Source organism: Marmota monax, unplaced genomic scaffold (genome assembly GCF_021218885.2).
Source record: "Marmota monax isolate L192 unplaced genomic scaffold, Marmota_monax_Labrador192_F-V1.1 WCK01_AAM20220418_F8-fsc00022, whole genome shotgun sequence".
Taxonomy (NCBI): Eukaryota; Metazoa; Chordata; class Mammalia; order Rodentia; family Sciuridae; genus Marmota; species Marmota monax.
In genome coordinates this window covers 16,385,966-16,407,413 of record NW_026695215.1, presented here as the reverse complement: position 1 = coordinate 16,407,413, position 21,448 = coordinate 16,385,966, and the positions used below count along the sequence as shown (strand labels likewise).

Genomic DNA, 21,448 nt, shown 5'->3' with positions numbered 1-21,448 from the left:
CATTTGTGTTTATACTTATGTCCCATTCCTGGCCTGTTAAAATAGTTTTCCTACATGAATATGTGATTTACTTTTCCAATAAATCTATTTACATGATAAACCCTCGATTTAAAGAAAAACATTAGACAAATAAACAGAGGGGTACAGCCAAGGGAGAATCATGAGGCGGCCTTGGGCAGATTCCTGGGGGGCAGGAACATTATCTGGAGCAGTGGTGTCAGTCCTGGCTGGGCATTAGCATGACCTGGGGAGCTCTGGCTCTCCTCTGCTGGGTCCCACACCCACAGCCTTTCATGGACTTGGTCAAGGCACGTCCAGACATCAGTAGCTTTGAAAAGCTCCCTAGGTGATTCTAATGTGCAGTCTGAGGTGAAAAACCTGTTTTAGAAAGTAGCAGTTTTCAAAGACAAGCAGTATCAGCAACCCCAAGGCACTTGTTAGAAATGGAAATTCCTAGGTCCCACTCCAGACCTCCTGGATGGGAAATCAGGATGGGGGGCCAGCAATAAGGCAAAATAAGCCTTTGGGAAGTTCTGATGCTCTGCACATGGACTCGGTGTGTAGGGGGTTAGTGGAACAAGCCCCCTTCTCCCTAGCTCCCAGGAAGTCTCTACCATTGGTGCCCTTTCACCCAAGGTCACTGCCACCCAGGGAAACCCCTCTCCTCCCTGGGGCAGAGAGGGTCAGTGGGAGTGTCAGCTGGTGAGAAGCTGCTGGCCAATTACCAAAGGGATGACATCCTGGGGACCACTGTGTCTTAACCTCAATTAATCCACATGCCAGTTAATCAGACCTCAGAAAATCGAGTGTTGACTATAATCTTATTTTCGCCATGATTTTTGATTATCAGTGACCTCCTTCCACTCCATTACCCTTGTTAATTGAGAATTGACTATGCAGTTAAAATGAATGTTTCCTGCACTAACAGAGCTGTACCAGCTTCATCTTAAAGTCCCTTTCAGCTCAAAAAGTCTGATGCACCTGCAGATATATTGATCTGATTCAATTCATTTCTCCAAGAATTTATGAAATTACCACTAAGAGGTCATTGGTTATTCGTTCGTACTTCCAAAGGCTCATAGGAAAGGAATGGTTTTGTTTGGAGGATAACACTGTATTTAGGGAGTATCTTAATCCTGTATTTGGCAAAACCTGGCTTCTTGATTAGCAGTGATGTCTCTATTAAAAGATGCTCAGCACAGGCCGTGGGATTTGGTGACGTCCTTGGCAATACTGTTACCCTAAAGTTAGAGGAGACAGGGGAGAACAATAGTCCCAGGCTCTTCTTCACCAGCTGGCTGTTTTGATAAGGGAGAGTACAAAGGAAGAGGGGGCTAACAGGAGATCGGGGAATCTGATTATGTGCTCCGATGCTATGTTTGAAAAATGAACTTTTCATGTAAAACCGTAGCGATTACACAATTGGCCAAAAATAAAATATATAAATAAATAAGCCATGCTGGGGGATCTGCAGTGACAAATGTAATGCCTATTAAGTAGTACACACCATGAGGAGATGTGTATCAAAATAGCACGGTCCTTTTCCTGTATCGCAATAAAGCAAAGGAATTTTGCCCCTGGGGAGGGAAACTCACCCCCCATTTGTGGAAGGACAGTCACATGGCAAAAAAAGCTTTCCACGACCAGGCAACAGGGGACATGGGCCAGCTGCTCCTTATTTACTGGATTCAGGGCTGACCCTAGATGGCTGGCAGATCCCCTGTGCACCCACGAGACCCAGAATCAGGTCTGGATCAGGTCTGGCCATCTGATGTCCTTCCAGACCTACCCATTGTGCCCAGCCTCCGTCCTCCTGGGGTCAAGGGGCCTCTCCACTCTGCTCAAGTGACTTCCTTGGGGGTTTTCTCCTGGAACCTAGGGCTGTGTCACAGACATTCTGAGGCTCAGTGAATGCCTTAAAAAAATAACAACTTCTTACTATGAAAAATTATAATCATAGGGAAACAGACAACAGAAGGAACGTCCACACAGAGGTCCCCAAAGGGTCATTCACGTGTTGCCATGTTTACTTCACCTCTTTTGCCCGAAGTAAATACTTCAAAACTAAAGGACGGTTCCTAAAACAAGGACGCTCTCTTACTTATCCACCATGTCATGATCACACCTGAGAAAATTAACAATTAGCAAAAATTCCCCAGTATCATCTCACACCAGTCCAAATGTCAGCTTGAAAAGTAAAATGCAGAAATGGTTACGGTGACTGAGAGCAAATGACAGGTGTGAATGTCCCTTCAAAGTCCCTAAGAAGCAAGGGTGCCCCACCTGTCCCACCAAGGCTCCTTCATCCCAGAGGTATGGGAGGACTGCAGGGTGTTCCTTTGTGGAGGCCTCCACCTAGGGACTTGGGGGGACTCACTCCCACAGGCCACAGCACCCCCGAGTCCCCCGAGTCAGCAGTGAAGGAGGCCATCTCTCTTTCTCTCCTGGTGACCAGCTTTGTCCAGGAGCTGGATCTGGAGCCAGATAAACCTGGTTTATAGTCTTGCCCTTCCCCTGATGAGCTCTACGACCTTGAGCAACACATCTGACCTTGTGGAACCTGTCTGCTCCTTTCAACACAGTGGAAAAAGACCTGCCATCAAGGGCAGTCCTGAAAATGGTCACAGAGCCCAAGCAGGGACTGGCCCAGGGTAAGCTCACTACAGTCCTACTCACACTGGGGGTGAGGGGTGAGTCATCCTTAAGGCCCAAGGGACAGGGTCAGGCAGAAGCTTGGGGGTCAGAGCCCACATCCTACAGATCCCTGAGGCTATGATGGAGCATCACAGGGTCAGCCCTGAGCTAGCTCTGGCCTCCTGTCCTGCAGGATGGTGCTGTGGAGTGGGGAGTCCTGGGGAAGTGGAGGAGGAAGGCCCCATGGACTCTGGGAGTGGGGCATTCCCACAGGGGCCACCGGACACCCTGCTGGGCATCTGGCATCTCCTACTGACCTCCTACTATTCGAACTTTATCAGAGGCACCAACTTTGGTTCTTTTTTTAAATATAAATATATATATATATATATATATATGTAGATGGAGACAACACAATACCTTTATTTTTATGTGGTGCTGATGATCAAACCCGGGTTCCCCCCATGTTAGGCGAATGCTCTACTGCTGAGCTACAATCCCAGCCCCCCAACTTTGGTTCTTCAAAGACAATGGCCATCGACTACCCTTCCTCTACTCTATATGAATGACCCCACCTCCACTGTCCACCCCTGACATTACTGTTATTGAGCCTCTTGGCTTTGCATCATGTCCCTGACTCTAAATGCCGGTCTCCTGAGGCAAGTATGACTACTGCCCCTTAGAGGCATGGGGTTTTCCTATGGCTGTTTTAACAAACCACCCCAAGCCTAGTGGTTTAAAACAATACACGTTTCTTCTTTTACTGTTCTGCCAAGTCACAAGTTCCAAAGGGACTGAATGAGGACGTGGGCAGGGCTGCCCTCCTGTCTGCAGGTCTGGAGCAGAAGGCCTTTCTCGCCTTTTCCAGCTTCTCTGCCACTTGGCTTGTGGCCCCTGCCGTCCTCGGCCAGCCGAGGCTGGGGCTGTCTCTCTCATGCTGCTCCTCCTACTGGCCCTCCTGCCTCCCTCTTGCACTTAGAAGGACCCTTGTGATGAGAAGGGCCCGTCCAGGGGACCCAGCATCCTCTCCCTGTCCTCAGCTCAGCTCATGAGCAACCTCAACTTCGTCTGCCACCATAAGTCTCCCACGCCATGTGACCTACGGTAGTCACGGGTCCCAGGAATTAGGATGTGGACATTTTTGAAGGGCTACGATTCCACCTTCCACGGCAGGTGAGGAAGCAGAAGCTCAGAAAGGCAATCGAGCTCATGGAGGCCACACAGCCATTAGGTGGTACCAGCTCTGCTCCTGCTACCTACCCTCTGTGTGGCCTCGGGCCAGTCACATAACTCCTCTGGCTCCAGACTCCTCACCTATGAAATGCAAAGGTGGTCTAAGAGCTAAGATCTCCTCCAGCAGCCAGTTCCTGACTGGGCTTCTGGGCCTCCCCCTTAACTCTATGGATCGGAAGGCCCTGGCCCTCCTAAGCCCTCAGCTGGCCTGTCTCCCCCGCAGGCTCAAATACCAACAAAAAAGGGGGAGACGCAGACTCGTGGGCACAGATCACACATCCTTCTCTCCCAGCTGGAATTTTTTGAGGCTTTTGTGCTGGGCGCCATGGAGACATGGATTTTAGGGCCCTTTGGTGACATCCCCCAGATCCCTGCAAGCACACCACACCCATCTAAAGTCAAATGCCTTCCCCCAATCCCCAGCTTAGAGGGAAGGAAGGATCAAGGTTTCTTTGTACAACGAGAAGAAAAACAAAGCAAGAAAATCAGACAGCAACCAGGGACATGAGGCTGGTTTGTCGAGAGTTTTCAAAAAAGCCCCCTTCTCTTTCCTTGATGCACCTTTTTTTTTAAATTTATTTTTTTTAGAAAGCACTTTTATTAAACCAATTTTTGAACATATACAAAAGCAGAGAGTTGGGCGCAGTGAGCCTGTTCCTAACTCCCAGGCCTACCGTCTGGTTCAGGTACGTGTCACAGTCTGAAATTCAGATCTGGAGTCCTGTGTCTGGGAGACAGCGCCGCCACCGTGCTGGCCGTGCTGGCTGGCCTCCCTTTGTTCTGCAAACTGCTCAGCCACCACTCCTCAGGATTCTGGCATAATCAAGATGTGCAGAGCACTTCGACTTCCTGGAAAAACTGATTGGTCCAGGGGTGGACACATTATCTCTATAGGACTAACGAGTCCCTGTTCAATCTGCACACTGGGCAAAAGAATGGAGCTGTGAACACCATAGAAGCCCAGAACTGCCATCGCAGCTGCCTTAGAGAATAAAGCCAACACAGTGGTAAGAAGAACTGGAAGACAGTAAAGGCCAGATTCCTCGGAGCACCTGGATCCAGCTGGGCCTGATACCCAAACACTTTTCTATTACAGTAGGCGCACTCATAGTGTTTTCTTAACCCAGTTTGGGTGAAGTTTTTATTTCTTACCACAGAAAGAATCCTGAACATATGCCATCCAAGGATGCCTTCTTTAAAGCGTCAAGAACAGTCTTGCTTGTGGAGCTTAGAGTTTGGTCACTTTATTTTAACCGAATCAACCTATATTCCTTAAGGAATACAGTTCCTAATAGAAATGATCGAAGATGCTTCCTTGGGAAGGGAACATTCCATGATGTTGGCTTTTTATCAGGACAGCAATTCACTAGTGATTTCATGGCCCTCTGGTCAACCCCATCCACATCGTCCACCACAACAAAGCCTGCTGGTGGTAGTCTGGGGGGGGACAGGCTGCCAGGCAGCAGACCTGGGCTGGCCAGCGAGGCTGCAGACACTGGGCTCGGGGCTGGGCCTCCACCCTGTGCATAAAGGCCAGCGAATCTAGCAAGACCCTGAGGGAGGAACCACACAGGTCTGGAGCGGTAACTGCCACCAAGGGACACCGTGATGGATGACACTGGAGGAGGTGGAGTACAGGCCTCTCAGTCACCTGTACCCAGGCACCTCCCTGCTCCTCCTCCTCCACTGTCTCTGCCTCTGCTGTACAGGGTGGACACAGAGCTCTGTGCTGGACAGTGTGGCGCTGCAGTGGCCATGTTGCTGACCTCTGGGAGTCCGTGTGAACAGAGGAGACTGGGAGGAGTCATGGTGGGACTAGAAGCAGGGTGCTGGGAAGAGCATGCCTGTGACTGGCATGGCCTCCCTGGTTACTCACTGGCAGGAAAGAGGACACGCACATGGTACTCGCTGCAGCACTGTCCACAAGAGCAAAGGGATGGAGACGGCTCAGCACCCACCCAGAAAACAGACTAGAAAGCCACGGTGACCACAGGATAGAACACAGCGTGTAGAGAGGGACGGAGAGCCCTCTGCGAAGGCAGTCCTTGCAGACGGATGAAATGGGAAAACAGGAAGGTGCAGAAGGGTGGGTGTAGAAGACGGTGTTTTATATAAAAAGAGTGAAATATAAAGAGACACACAGACCATGAAGGAAGGACAACAAGACTCAACAGGGATCTTCTGGGGGGCGGGGGTGGGGCAGGGATGGAAGGGACACTTTTGTTGTATATTTTTATTTTTTCTTAACTTTTATATCTTATAAATATATTCGCTGGTAGAAAGATCAGACGTTAAGCATAAACTCCTGTGGACTTAAGGCAACTATCTGAGGCACGTTAGGGGCTGTGGCAAGATGCCTTTCCAACACCGTCACAGCTCCTCCTGTCACTCCCCTCCTGTCCACAAGCTCTTTTCACAGTGAGACGGTGACATGTCTCCTGTCCCCGTGAGGCTAGGCAGGACACAGGAAAAGATGGCAGAAGTGACACAGAGTAGAGCCCAAGCAGTGGCCTAGCTCCTGCAGGGTCCTCTTGGGAGGTGTGTCCTCAGAGTCCCTCTGCCTGCCGTGAGGAGACCAGGCCACGTGACGAGACCCTCCAGCCACCCTTCCAGCTGAGGCCCCAGCCGCAGCCGCAGAGGGAGGAAGCCTGGGAGGTGGCTCCAGTCCCAGCCACTCTCTAACTGTTCTTGGAGAGACACAGACGGTGCTGCCTGACTGCACCCCGCCACAACCAGAATTGTGACAAATGATGGTGAGGTGGTTGTCTGTTGTGAGCTTCTGGGTTTTGAGGAGTAGGCCTTCGTCTATGTGCTTGACTGACCCTGGGCTTCCTGACAGGCTGACGGGGGTTCACCTGTGACTCAGAAATGACCTGACAGGGCAAGTGCTCACCGGCCCTGAGAAAGAAGGAACAGTCTAGAACACACAAAGCGTGCTGACTGTGGATGCATATGGGAGCCACAAGAGGAGTCACACACAGGCAGCCGGACACAGAGGCCAGGCTCCTGAGAGGAGGCGTGGTGCAGATGAGGATGATGGAGGCGTCTACGTATATGGATGGAAACATCCAGGTGGGGTGCATGGAAAGAGGAGGCCAAGGCAAGCCTGTCCCCCTGCAAATGCCAGCTGAGGAAGGGAGGGCAGCAGGAGAGGGGTCAGAGAAGGGACCACAAGGGAAGAGAGGAAAACCTAAGACAGGGGTTCCCCAGGTGGGCCTGGTCAGAGGCAGCAAATGCCACACAGACAACGGGGACAGAGAAGTCCTGCAAGATCTGGTGCTGTGGAGGTCACTGGGGACCTATAGCAGAGCAGTCACCCTGAAGTGTAGAAAAAAATCAAAATCTCAATGCATTCCCACGAATACAAGTGACTTCCACCAAACTTTTTATGAGAGAAAATAGCACATAATCTGGGCCTACCTACTTCATCTTCTGGGCAAGAAGAAGAAACTGGGGGGAAAATGCAATGATAAAAAAAAGAAAGAGGTAAAAACACTGAACTAAATGACTATCACCTGCATGACACAGAGGTGGCTGGAAAGCCACAAGGTGACCAAAACAGCTGCCTCTTGAATTCCTTTTTTTGGGGGGGTGCGGGGTATGAAAGTGGCTTTTGTCATCCAACGTCAGGGACAAACATGAAGGTTCAAGAGCAGGGAGAGTCCACAGGCTTCGGCTAGTGAGCCAGCCCTGACCCCCGGGGGCCATGGGGAGCTCTCTCTGAGGACAGGCAATGGCCCTGGTGGTGATGTCTGCTGTATGCACAGGACACAGCACATGGAATAGAAAGTCGGTCCTCTCAGTCTTCCTGGGATGCATCTCAGACCACGATTTAAAAGGGAAATCATGTCTCTGAAACATTAGGATCCTCCTGGACAAATCCTAAAATGCCCATAACTCAAAGCACATGAACTCCAGCCACTGACCCTATTGTATTTGCTACGTGAACACTTTTAAATCATCTCTTGGAGTGAAGCCTTTGTTCGTGGTGATGAGTGTACCAAGAGACTTCATAATAATCAACATATGGCGAGTGTTCAGGGAAGCTGCATTATGGCCTGAATTCCTGCTGCTATTCCTCCTTCAAGCTTAGGAAAAAAAGCATACAATATGGATCGGGACCCACACAAGCACAGGGTGAATTCAGTGGAAACATCAGCATGACCGTAACTCGTGCCTCAACTGTGATAGTTTGATGAAGATATTTTGATGAAGAGCTTACTAAATCTTTAATTGGAGATGGAGTGTTCAGTATCAAGGCAATGACTACAAAACATTTATCACAGCGCCTAAAGCCATAACTACAGAAATTCTCTGCCATTTTCTGGCACTAGTGTCTGTGTAGTAAATCCAGTCCTAATATTAAAACAGGGCATGGGAGATATAATCATGAGTTGATGCAAATGAGGTTAAATGTTTTCTCCCGATGAAGTTTTCTTTTAAAATCATCTCAATTTACTAAAGAAATAACAGGAGCTTTTATTAAATTATTAAATACCAGAGCTATGACAGAAGGGAAAACATTGCCAAGATACAGATAAATCTCATTAAACACCCAGGCTCTCTCTTCAAGTGTTGGGTCTCCCAGGGGACAACTACAGAGGACTAGTTTTGGCTTCTTAAGTCCAAGATTGGGGTCTATTCTTATTCACTGGGGAAAAAGTATGGTAATATTTTTCTTAAAGTGGTCCCATAATTTTTGGGGGGGGAGGTTGGTATTATTTAATGCAGTCTTCAACGTGGAGTTACTGGGTCTGTTCTTTAGCATGGAGTTATGAATGGGGTTGTCTTCTGTTTCGGCCTCTGGGAGTGCTCGCTGTTTACAGTAGATGCTTCCAGGGTTGTACCCTCTTCCTCAGGCCTCACTGTCTTGGAACCCCGTCAGCTTGGCTTCCAACTACCAGCATCTGCTTCTGCTTGCCCTGGTGCTCTACCTGGAGATCAGAACCTAACAGAAGAACCCACCCAACTAATTCCCCCTAAGGAACAATGCTTAACCTGGTGACCAACAGGATCAGGGTTGGAAAACCCAGCTCCCGGCCCTCTGAAAGGATAACTCTGGGAATTACCAGCAGGATGACACTCCAGTTCCCACACTGGAGTGTAATCTACTTGATGTAATCTACATAAAGTCTACTTGATGGCACGCTTCCTTGGCCAGCTCCTTACTTGTTGGTGCTTCCTGGAATCCACTCCAAATAAACCACTCAGACTCAAATCTTTGTCTCCAACAAAGACGTGTCCTGGCTCCCCCATGTTTGGCCAATGGAGCCACTTAGGACACTCTGTTGGCCAGACATTAGGTTTTGCCCAGCATTAGGCAGCAAAAGGTGTGTGCATATAGGGATGACTGGCAGAAACAACTGGAGTTGCCCCAGGTAACTGCTGATCTAGGATGGATGTGTGTGTGTGTGTGTGTGTGTGTGTGTGTGGTGAGGACACAGGTGCTGAAATTTCATCAACGAGGTCCCTAAAGTGCAAACCAAATCCCCACCTCTTCCCGTGCCACTTCTGCCTTTCAGAAGGAGACCAGAAGGGCCAGTATCCTTCATCAACCAATAAAACCCTGAGGGCCAAGTCTACCGGGCCAGGAACACATCTGTAGGAGTTTGGCCAGGGGACCCAGAATATAGCCCTGGACCACAGACAGGGAGGCAGGGAGCCCAGCCTACTTTAAAAGTTGCTGACTGAAAGATTGAATTCAGGTTGCTAAAAAGTGATGACCTCAAAACTGAAAACAGCAAAAAGATCTTTATTTATTTAACTTGGTTCATTTTAAGATTTTTTTTTAAAGAGAGAGAGAGAGAATTTTTTTTATATATTTATTTTTTAGTTTTCGGCAGACACGACATCTTTGTTTGTATGTGGTGCTGAGGATCGAATCCAGGCCCCACACATGCACATGCCAGGCAAGCGCACTACCACTTGAGCCACATCCCCAGCCCTCATTTTAAGATTTTTAAAAATAAATCATAGGAATAATAAAGCCAAAAACTTGACATAGTGAAAAAAAATGGTATCTATAATTCTACTGTTCTTATACAACTCTTGTCCCCTTGGAGGGTTCCCTGCAGACCATTTGCCTGGATGGATCCTTCCTGGCACCCTGTTCACTGTGCATGTGCTGCCAAGGTTTCCCGTGCTACCAACCTTCGTGTTTCTAAGGGCTGCATAATATTCCATTGACCTGGTGTTCTATAATTTCACGATCCTGCCGTTCTGTGCATTCAGACCGCGTCTAAGTTTTCACCATTATCAGTAACGATGGGGACAGTATCTTTATACCGTGCCTTTTCCACTTTTCAGATTATTAAAGCAGAGTTGCAGAAGAAGCCAAGAGGTAGTGTGGCATTTCTGTGACACTGACAACAGGCAGCCCCTCTGCTTCTGTCATCTTCAATCCTTTGATTACTGACAAAATATCAAGCAGCTAACTGACACTAGCATCCTTTTTCTCACAAAGAAAGCAGTCAGAAAGATGGGGATCCGCATCCTAAAAGTTTCCTGGAAGGTGGCCAGACGTGGTGGTGGGGGGTGGATCCAAAGCAGAGCAGGCGCTGATACTAAGGATAGGGTTTGTTCAGTAAACACCTGTTTCTGATCTTTAAAATGAACATTCCAAAGTCAGTAATAATTTCCAGTTAAACTCCTCTGTACTCATTCACGTAACAGGCATTTTGTCCTAATGATCAGCTGCTCACAGAGAAATTTCCAGCCTTCTGAGGCTTCGCTTCCCCTGATGTGGCAAATTCCCTTACCCACGCCGACACTGGCTCCCTCCCATCTGCCACTCACCGAGCCCCAATCCAGGTTAGCTTCATCACTTGTTTCCTCCTCATTCCCCTCTCCCCACCTGCCCCAGAGCTGCCTTGACTGTGGTTAGGGGCCATTAGTCTGAACCTGCTGGTCAGCTGGGCTCCCCTCTCCCTCAGACACTGTGCCCAGTCAGCAAGGGCCAGAGTCTGGGCACCAAGCCCTGCAGTTCTGCTTCTAATATGTGAATTCTCTTCTGCAAGGCAGTTCCAGGGCCCTGCCTGGGCTCTCCCCTGCTTTCACACTCCATTTTTATAAGAGGAAGCAAGGGAGTGGGGGGGGCGCTGATGGAGGCGGAAGGCAGGAAGAAGGCTGGTCTAATTTAACACCATCTGAGGAGCTCTAAAAAGTTCCAGGTTGACTGATGGACACATTTACTTCTCAAAACCCTTTTCATAAATATCCACCACTTAACATGAGCTTTCAAGAGGCATAAATACCATCACTGGGTGTCAGCCTTTATGGAAGGGAGATTTCCAGAGCTCCCTCTTCTTTGCTCTGTGGCTACAAGCCACATGATGACAATCCTATTAAAGCCGTGCCCTGGGAATACAGCCTTTACCCGCCGGTCTACACTGCAGCCGTGAAGCCCACCCCATCAGGAGGGACATGGAGGCCTCCCCCATGTTAGAACAGCTACGCTGGTCTCCTTCCTTTGCTCTGGGGAAGATGACAGCTAATCTCGCGTAATAAGATCTACATCTAAGACCGATGGGGATGGAAGGTATATTTTGTCAACAGCTCTGGCCAAACAAATAAAATAACTAAAAATATTCAGGATACACTAGGGAGAGAGAATGTTTTCCGGGGCTGTTTGGCTCCTGTTTTAAAACAAGTCTTTTGGTGTTATTGTCTCCTGTTCTCAGTGGAACTGGATGGGCCTGAGGGCAGGCATGGTGTCCCTCTGGAGTCCCCTGGTTCTGTGCTGGGATGACAGAGCTTTGCAGGTGAGGGCGTGGGGGAACCACCCAGCCACTGTGCCATAGCTGCATGCACATGAGTGAGTGGGCCCAACCTTTTGGACATCTGAGGTGGGCTGTGCCCTTCTCTCCTCTCAGATGGGAGCCCGCAAGCCACTGGGTGAGCAAATCTATGCTGGACCCTCAGGCTGTTATGCTCAGGTATCAAAGGAAGGAGAAAGCAAATAGGCTTTCCAGTGGATTCTGTGGCTTGGGAGGGAGAGGCCTCTGGCATGAACTTTGCAAGATGGAGCTGGGGGAGGGCAGGATGCCCATCTACTGCTGCCACCCAGGATGAGATAGGTGACAATGACAACTAGAGCGCCCAGCTGGATTCACCCGTGGAGGGAAGCTGACCACCACGGAATATGTGACCCAGAGCAGTGGGATCCTTCTTCCGTTTGGCAGCTAGAGCACAGTTGTTTTAAAAATATACATTCTCACATATTTGTTGATTGACTGTATATCCTCTTCTGAGAAGTGTCTATTCAGGTCCTTGGTCCATTTATTGATTAGGTTATTTGTTTTTTTGGTACTTAGTTTTTGAGTTCTTTATATACCCTAGAGATTAGGGCTCTATATGATATGTGAGGGGCAAAGATTTGCTCCCAAGATATAGGCTCTCTATTCACCTCACAGATTGTTTCTTTTGCTGAGAAGAAACTTTTTAGTTTGAATCCATCCCATTTATTGATTCTTGGTTTTAATTCTTGTGCCAAAGGAGTCTTATTAAGAATGTTGGGGCCTAAATCAATCAGCAAATATATGAAAAAATGTTCATCATCACTCACAATTAGAGAAGTGCAAATTAAACTACTCTAAGATTTCATCTCACTCCAGTCAGAATGGCAGCTATTATGAAGGCAAACAACAATAAGTGTTGGCGAGGATGTGGAGGAAAAGGTATACTCATATACTGCTGGTGGACTGCAAATGGTGCACCTAACATGGAAATCAGTATAGAGATTTCTAGGAAAATTGGGAATGGAACCACCATTTGACCCAGCTATCCCTCTCCTTGGTCTATAATCAAAGGACTTAAAAATAGCATACTATAGGGACACAGCCACATCAATGTTTATAGCAGCACAATTCACAATAGCTAATCTGTGGAACCAACCTAGATACCCTTCAATAGATGAATGGATTAAAAAAATGTGGCATATATACACAATGGAATTTTACTCAGCAAGAAAAGAGAATAAAATCATGGCATTTGCAGGTAAATGGATGGCGTTAGAGAAGATAATGCCAAGTGAAATTAGCCAATCCCAAAAAACCAAATGCTGAATATTTTCTCTGATATAAGGAGGCTGAATCATAGCGGGGTAGGAAGGGGGAGCATGGGAGGAACAGAAGAAGTCTAGATAGGGCAGAGGACTCTAGAAAGGAAGGAGGCAGGAGGTTAGAAATGATGGTGGAATGTGATGGACATTATTATCCGAGGTACAGGTATGAAGAAATGAATTGGTGTGAATATACTTTGTATACAACCAGACATATGAAAGATTGTGCTGTATACATGCAATAAGAATTGTAATGCATTCCACTGTCATATATAAATAAAAAATAATTACAAGGAAAAAATACACATTCTCAGTAGGATTACCCACAGCACAAAACACTGTTTACCAGAATTTATAGAAAATACACACAACAGTCTTTAAAGGCATGTGAATAAATGAATATGACCTTCCAATGGACACCTACGGGCTTGCTGAACCTATGTCCACTGCGGCAGTCTGGCTGGGCACAAAATAACCGAGCCGCCACACAGCCTTGTAGGTTCAAAACAGGAACTCCTTTATTCTCCGCACTCCCACTAATGCCACGCACTGGCCTTCTCTGAGGACACACCACACACCACCTGGAAATCCCTCCTCCGGAAATCCCTCCTCCCGCACTTTCCCAACCAATGGGAACTCTCCAGGAATCCCCTAGAGAACTCCAAAGTAGCAGGCCAAGGCGGTCAGCAGGGGTCTAATATACAATTGAATACACAGCTTAACATAACCATTATCATCTCAATGGCTTGCTGGTGTCACCTCTCAACCACTCTGTTCTGGCAAAAATGCCACGCGTCATTCCAACTGGGCTATGGCTCTCAGCAGTCCACACTGACTGTCTCTGTCCCACTTCCACACATAGTCGTGGCACCAGGGGTCCCTCCTTCACGGCAGCTGACCCGGTTTATGATGGGTCACTGTGGATATTTATGTACTTAATTCTGTTTTCATTAAATCCATCTCATGATGTGTGTGGGCTTCATCACGAGGGTCAGGACTGTGTCGTCTTTACCTCTTATTCAAATCCCCAGGACACTGCCTGAAACATTTGTAGAAAAGAAGGAAGAAAGGAAGGAGGAGAGATCTGATGATGGGCCAGGCACAACACCAGGTGCAGGACCCCTGGATAGCTGTGGAAGTGCTCCCAACTCTGCAGAAGAGGATTCGGGCAGCTGGAGAGGGGCATGCAGCAGAGGTGCCCACAGTTACCTGGGAAGGCAGAGGAGCCGACCTAGGAAGGCTTTCCTGCCACAGGCTGCAGCTGCCCAGGGACTATGGGCGGAGGGGCAGCTCTGGCCAGAGGCAGAGGCAGTAGGGAACAGAAAGATGTCAGGCCTCCCCTGGGCAAGGGGTCAGGGAAGAGAGAGAACCCCTGTGAAGCGAGAGCAGACAGCTCAGGCTTGCAGAAGATGCTATCACCCTCATGTAAAGCACTCTCACTCACAAACCCATCAACTCCAGAGCTGATTTCCAGATTCACACTAGCAACTGTTGCCTCGCTCTTCTGAGGTTGGGGATGTAGCTCATTGCTGGAGCACTTGCATGAAGCCCTGGGTTCCACCCTCAGCATGCATGCACGCGCCAACACACACACAAAGAATCCTTTGCTATTTTAATTTCTAAACTGGCACGTGGGTTATGTGCACGTGACAGAGACAGTGACGAGGGAATTGTGAGTCCAGTGTGGTTTGTTCAACACCGTCGTGTGGAACTGCAAGGCTAAAAAAAATGGGCAGGAGCTGCTGTCCTGAGGCCTGCCCTGCAAATTGGGATCTGTCCATTGTTACCAGGGAACTATGATAAACAATCACAGGCACTGGTCAGAACAAGCCACTTTATTTAAGAGCTTCGACAGCTCAAAGTGGTTTAACATAGATGCCTGGAAGATTTATCTAGATGATAAAATACCTGAACTTGAAAGGCATATAAATTATAATTTTCCAGGTTTTTTTTTTCCTTTTAAGATCTCACAGTCAAGTGCTTTAAGTAATGAATGAAACACACAAGAATTCACTGCATTTCATACAAACTGTCTGGTTAGTGTTTGCAAAGTACCTTTGCTACCACATGATTCTGAGTCCAGAATTAGTGCCACACACCTGGGTCTGTGGTTCCTCTTTATATTGGTGATTTTGAGGGAAATAATAAATATAATAAAAAATAACACCAGCTATTATAGACTCAGGGCTTGCCATACTGCCTGTGGGCACTGAGGTCAGAGCTTCATGTAGTTAACTTGCATAATGCTGAGTTAGGTACAAAGAATCCCATTTTACAGATGCAAAAGCTTAGGTTTGGTGAACTTCTGTGATGCATGGGAGGTGACAGCAGTGACATCATCTGACCACAAACCTTCATGTTCATCATGAAGCTGCCACATGCATGAACATGCTTGGCCCTCAGCAAAACAACAGCAACAACAAACAATAGTTATCTTTCTTGGGCTACAGATTCCATTTTAAAAAACACGCCATGTGTATACAGCAAAAAAAATTGTCTCTGGGCTTATTTTCTTTTATTCATTCTTTTGTTCATGCATTTTAGACATGATACTCTTCCAGGTGCAGAGGTTATAAAATTGGTCTTCACAGAGAGCCAGACAGCCCCAGACAATTCCCATACCCATTTGGTTGGTGGAGGTCAGCAGGGCAAAGGCAGGTAGCCCCCTGAAGGGCACCTGTATAGGGCCATGTGTTAAAGGCAACATTGAAAAAGACCATTTAGATGTCTTCCAATCTTATTCTCTCCCCAACCACCAACACCTTGTGCTATTTTTCTGGCCTGAGTCTTCATAGGCTGGACCACTGTGGTTTGACAGAAGCTTCCCCCAGGCCCTTTATCATGCAGAACATCCCTCTCACATGGAGGCCTGTGCTTCTGGGGAAACCACTACTACACAAGATAATCCAACTACCCCTCTAATCACCCTGCCCAGTCCCCTAAGTCCCTGCCCTGCCCCCAACCCACCTGCTGCTTAGTTCCACCCAGGATGTTTACCCAGAACAAGGCATAACAATAGCTGCAGCAGAGTAGTATCCTCCACAAGTCAGCAGGCTCAGTGTATTTTAGGTATCCAGACAATCTCCAGGATAACTAAGGTAGGCGCTGTTATTAACTCCTATTTTAGTTCATGCAGGGGAAGGAGAGGGCTAGAGTTAATGTTTCTTCAGGGACAATGATACGCCAAGCACCTGTTTAGCTCCCACTGTCCTCATACTTCAGGAGATAAGTGACTGCCCAGGGTCAGGGACAGAGTTGCCAGGTCTGTGACCACCAAGACTTGAGCTTCCCTTCTCTCTTTAACAGGAGCTGTGGTCTTTGAGAGAAAACAGAGGGGCTGCACCAGGGCTGCCATCTCTCCCTCTCCCTCCAACACCCTTTTGTTAACATCTATCCTGTGGTTTTGGTCACTCCCCACAAATGGTGCCAGGTTCCTCCCTGGACTGTGTCCCACCCCCCTCCCTGGGCCTCCTAGTTGGCTTCCATGGAGCAAATCCTACCTCTATACCAACAGACCCATAGGAGACCCTGGGATTATTCAAGCCCATAAAACACACCAAGTGACTAACAGGTGAATCCTGAAGCCCAAAGGGGTCTCCCAAATTCATGGGGGTCTCAAAGTCTGAGGGTCCTCAGCAAGGGACCAGCAGAGTTGCTTTTCCTGGGGAGTCTTCTGACCAGGTGTAGATGGTGACCCCAAGAGCTAAGAGTCACCAGTGAAAGTCATGAAGCAACTGACACCTGATGGTAAAGCGTGAGCCCCAAGTCTCATACAACTGGCAGTGCCCCAGGTGGGACCTGGGGTCGGACCCAGGTCCCGCCTGGGGCACTGCCAGAGTGTTGGACCCCTTACTCTGGGTTTGATCAGGCTGGAACTGTCACTTTGTGGGCAGCGCCTCTGTCTGATTTCTCAGAATCCTCAGAGCAAGGGAAGGTGGACACCAGTTATATGTTTAAAGAATGAATGGCTAAACCAGACCTCATCTAAGAGATTCTACTGGAATCCCTCACTTCACAGAGGAGAGCGTCCTCAGGAGAGGGGAAGGGAGTTTGCTGAGTTGCAGCCCTAGAGGCCACCCAGAATCCCCACAGAACACCTCCACTTTGCTCCCCTGACTGCTCCCCTGGAAGGGCACCTTCATCTACACACAGGGCTTTCATCTTCAGTAAGTAGGAACAGTCCCATTTACACAGGAGGAAGTCAAGCTCTCTGCAGGCCAGTCCCTCTGACTCCCCTTCCTCAAACAAGTCACACTCTCTCCCAACAAGCCTGCTCCATTGTTTTCCACCCTGGAACTCTGATTCCCATGAAAGTTTGGCTTCCAGCAGCCTCTGCAGTTGGGGCCCTGATAAACGTTCTCCAGCACCCTGGAGTTCTCCTTCCTAGCTCTTTTACACCTGAGTGTGTGGATTATCTATTCGTGTAGGTCGCTCCCCTGCACGGCCCTTCACTTGGTGTGCACCACATTTGCCAGCCCAAGCCCATCACTGTGACCCCAGTACTTGGCCCAGTGGCAGGTGGGCACTGAGCAGCACACGAGGAAGATGAGTGGACATTATTTTACACTGTTGCGTGCACGCGTGCAGAAGGTGGTCTGCCTGCTGAGGTTGGAGTCCAACGGGTAACGGAGTGGGGTGGGGGCGCAGGTGGACGCAGCGAGAACCGGCAGTTTGGGAAGCAGGGGCGGAACTGTGCTGGGCTACAGGAATCCGCAGCTCCGCCGCCACCTGGCGCCCAAGTCTCCCCCGCCACCGGGAGTCACGTGGGCCCAGGTGTCTCTCCGGGATCCAGGTCCTTGCGTGTGCCCACATTGGCACAGGCAGGCGGGCGGGCCAGGGCCCCTGGCTCTTCTTACCTGCGAGTCGCGAGGCTCCGCAGTGGCACCCGCAGAGACGGGGACTGGGGATCTGTCGGGTTGAACTTGGGCCCGCGCTGGAGGACAGGGCAGCAGGGATCGCTCCTGGTGTCCCGACGCAGGGCCGCCTCGGGGCCCGTACTGTCCCGGGGCTGGGACCAACTGTCCGGGGCTAGCCCTCCCCGCCCCCACACTGGGGGGCGGGGTCTACGCGCACTTGACCTTGCGCTCCCGCAACTCCCCGCTGTGGGCGGAGTGTGAACGCAGCCGCTGGGCCGCAGGCTCCCGCCCCGAGCGTGGCCCCTAGGGGACAAGGCCCCACCAGCCCCGCCCCTTACCCAAGCCACGCCCACCACCCCCACCCGCCCCCGCGCTCCTGCCCTGAATCCCAACCTGAGTTTGCTTTTTATTTTTCTATATTTTGTATTCCATTTCTTTCTCATTTTCACTTTACTTTCTTTCTTTTTTTTTTTTTAGGGCTGAATTACAAAGTATATCAGCGTATGCATGAGCACTTTTTACAAAATAAAATGATTGCCTGTAATGTGCTTCTAATGGAAGCAACAGGCCTCTCGCCCTTGCTTCTCACCCACAACCCTTTTGATCATTTCCTTCGTTTAGTTAGTTCTTCTGGTGGTCACCCCTTGTCGCTTAAAAAAAAAAAAAAAAAAGCTTACATAGCGATTTCTTGATTTATCTATTGACTTTCTGCCATGTTAGATGAGAATTTACTCTCTTACTGCGCCCCTGCTTCCTTCTCCTGACAAATTTACACCTCTGTTCTCCAGCCCTGCCCTCTGAGGGCTGAAACCTCAAACCAGGAGTGCATGAAGGTTTTCTGGGGCCTGAGCTTACACAATTGTGGGGGATGGAGAAGGGCAGTTTTACGGAAAAAAAAACACAGAGCTAGGACCAACAAGGGAAAATTTATTTAGAATTAAAAAAAGAATTGACCTCAAAAGCCTGGGGCCTGGGAGATTCAGGTCCTAAGCCTCTCAGATCTTCCTAGGTAATATGGGTCTCTAATTTGCTTCCCTAATGCAGTCTGACCTCTCTGCTCCCCACCCCCAAACCCTCTAAAACTCCTGACACTCACAAGGGACTTGCTGCGAAGGTCTGGAAGGTCAAGACTCACCAGTTTCTGCCAATCGGATTTCCTAAAGGAGTGAATTGGACTATTCAAAAAAAAAACATCAAGGATGATGTCAAGGTTTGTATTCCTAACTACAATGCCAGGCCCTCACCTGAGGATGGGGAGTGCTTCTGGAAGCTCATGTAGGTCCTGACTCTCTTGTCACCAGATCCTCAGAGTGTTCTCATGAGGTTAGTTGGGCAGGAACAGTGACCTCCAAGCACAGGGAGCACCCAGCTACCACCCAGTAAGTACCCAGAGGAAGGGTGCTTCCCACTCAGGCTGAAAATGCGGTGTCCATGCCTTGTGGATCCCTCTCTCCCATCTGATGAACTGGGGCAAGTCGCTTTACCTTTCCAAGCCTCAGTTTCCTTCACTGTAATTGAATTCTCCCCCCAACTAGCTTTGGGGGAGAATTAAGTAGCTTAACATGTAAGTATACAAGAATAATGATCTTTGGTTCTTCTTTATTAAGTCAGTTTATGTCCCAGCATGGCAGGAGCGCTATGAGAGCTTGGGGATTTCTAAGCATCTCTGTGTAGCCTGTGGCATGATGGATTGGTAGGAGCTCTCAGATTAAAATCAGAGGCCAGGTCATTATGAGTCAGGACCCTAGGCCAGGGAGGGAAAGACTGGGCGATTAGACCCCATGAATCAAAGCTTTCTTTCCTGGGCTAGTGAAGACCAAGGCTTGCTCTAGAAGGAGACTGGCTTCCTGGGCAAGAGATAGTGACCACTTATTATAGGAGATAGGAACCTCATGTAACAGCCAAACTTTACCTAACCTGGGTGAGAAAGAGGCAGTGGCTGAGAAATCCATTCTGGAGACCCCTGACTCCTAACATTCAGAAGGGAAAATACCTACATGTGAGCAATGGTCTTTGCTTACAATCACAGGCAGCAACTGGATCCTGGGTATGATGGGGTTAGAATTTTTGGTCCTCTCCCTTATTAGTAAGTTTAATTTCTCCTGGATCCTATTTGCCATTATAGCTTAAGGAAGTTGCCTAGGTGATGGCTCTGAGAAAGGAGAAGGACTTTATGTAGAAGATGAGTGAGATGGAGTCCCCCAGAAGCAGGTCTCAAGACAAATAGTCACGTGCAAGTAGGAGCTCTGGGAGGACACCTCATCTCCAAGCCATAACAGATGCCCTGGGCATACTTGTACCCCATAGCTGTGTTGCTGTTGTCACTCACTGACAGGACACATCCCCTTAGTCTCAAGACAGCTTGCCCAGTTCATCAGCCTTCTGAAACTCCACCTGCCAAAAACCAAAGACGCACTCCCACACACCACCCCTTTCAGAGTACTTCTTATTTGTTATTAGAGTATATTTTTATTTATTGTCTGTCTCCCTCACTTAAGCGTAAGGTCCAAAGGAGCTGAGTCTTTTTTTAAAGAGAGAGGGAGAGAGAGAGGGAGAGAAAGAGAGAGAATTTTAGTATTTATTTATTTATTTTTTAGTTTTCGGCAGACACAACATCTTTGTTTGTATGTGGTGCTGAGAATCGAACCCGGGCCGCACGCATGCCAGGTGAGCGCGCTACCGCTTGAGCCATATCCCCAGCCCCAGGAGCTGAGTCTTTATCATATATTTTATTTCTGGATGTATCTCCACATCCAGATGAGTGCCGGGCTCCTGGTGGGTATTCAAAAAATATTTGTCGAATGAATGAAAAAAAAAAGTGAAAGAACAGAATTGAGTGAATAAAAAAAAATCAGTGAATACATAGATTAAAAGCATTCTAGGATGCAAGCTTTCAAGTAAGCTAGGCTGGATTCCTCACTCCGGAAAGAATTGTTAGAACACAGAAAAAGGCCAAAGGGAGTTTGGCTGGACTGCATTATCTAAACCGATTCATAATTACAGGTTGAGTATTTGACTGAGAAATTTTGCTATTTTCTATTTGACCCCATGTCTGTGTTAAATATTTAAGTAAAGGTTAGCTTGAAAGGCTACAGGCTTTTTTAAAAGTAGTAAAAAGAAAAAAGTTTCCCCTTGTCATTTGAATAATTCAGAATGGTGTTCCGTGGCTTTTGTAGGCACTCGAGAGCCCAAGATGGTAACTGGCTACCTGAAAAGGGAAGGCCTTGATCAAATATTTAAGATCTCACTTATTTTCATTTTCTGCATATTTTGTATTCCTGCTTCTCTCTCACTTTTTTTAAAATTTTATTTTACCCATATTGCAGTCACACAATTCATACACACTAAAGTTAATAGAAATGTTTCATGGATTATTAAATGCAGCTAAGCAATGAGCTTTTGCTAGAACATAAGGCCAAACTGGGGCCACTTTGCTGTTCTAAGAAAACATTTTTTTTTTTTCCTTGAAGGTGTGGACTGAGTTTACAGAGGTCTCTTCCCTTTATGCTGAAGTTTTGCTGCAAAAGAGGCATTCAGATGGAAAACAAATGCCCCCTAAAAACATCTTTTACAATGGAGTAATTAAGAGGTCTTAGATCCAAGAACAGTTGAAATCATAGCAGTTTAAGTGAACCCTGGAAATTATGGCCAGAATACTCTTTGCTAA

General features: G+C 48.1%; 1 protein-coding gene across 1 annotated transcript in view; it reads right to left on the bottom strand.

The window, feature by feature from the left end:
• The window catches only part of Nmnat3 (nicotinamide nucleotide adenylyltransferase 3), a 141,920-nt gene extending 123,852 nt beyond the window's left edge, over positions 1 to 18,068 (bottom strand). The window contains exon 1 of the mRNA XM_046431529.2: positions 17,782 to 18,068. The gene's annotated coding sequence lies outside the window, so the exon portion shown is untranslated. The remainder of the gene's footprint in view (positions 1 to 17,781) is intronic.
• Positions 18,069 to 21,448: the final 3,380 nt, after the last annotated feature.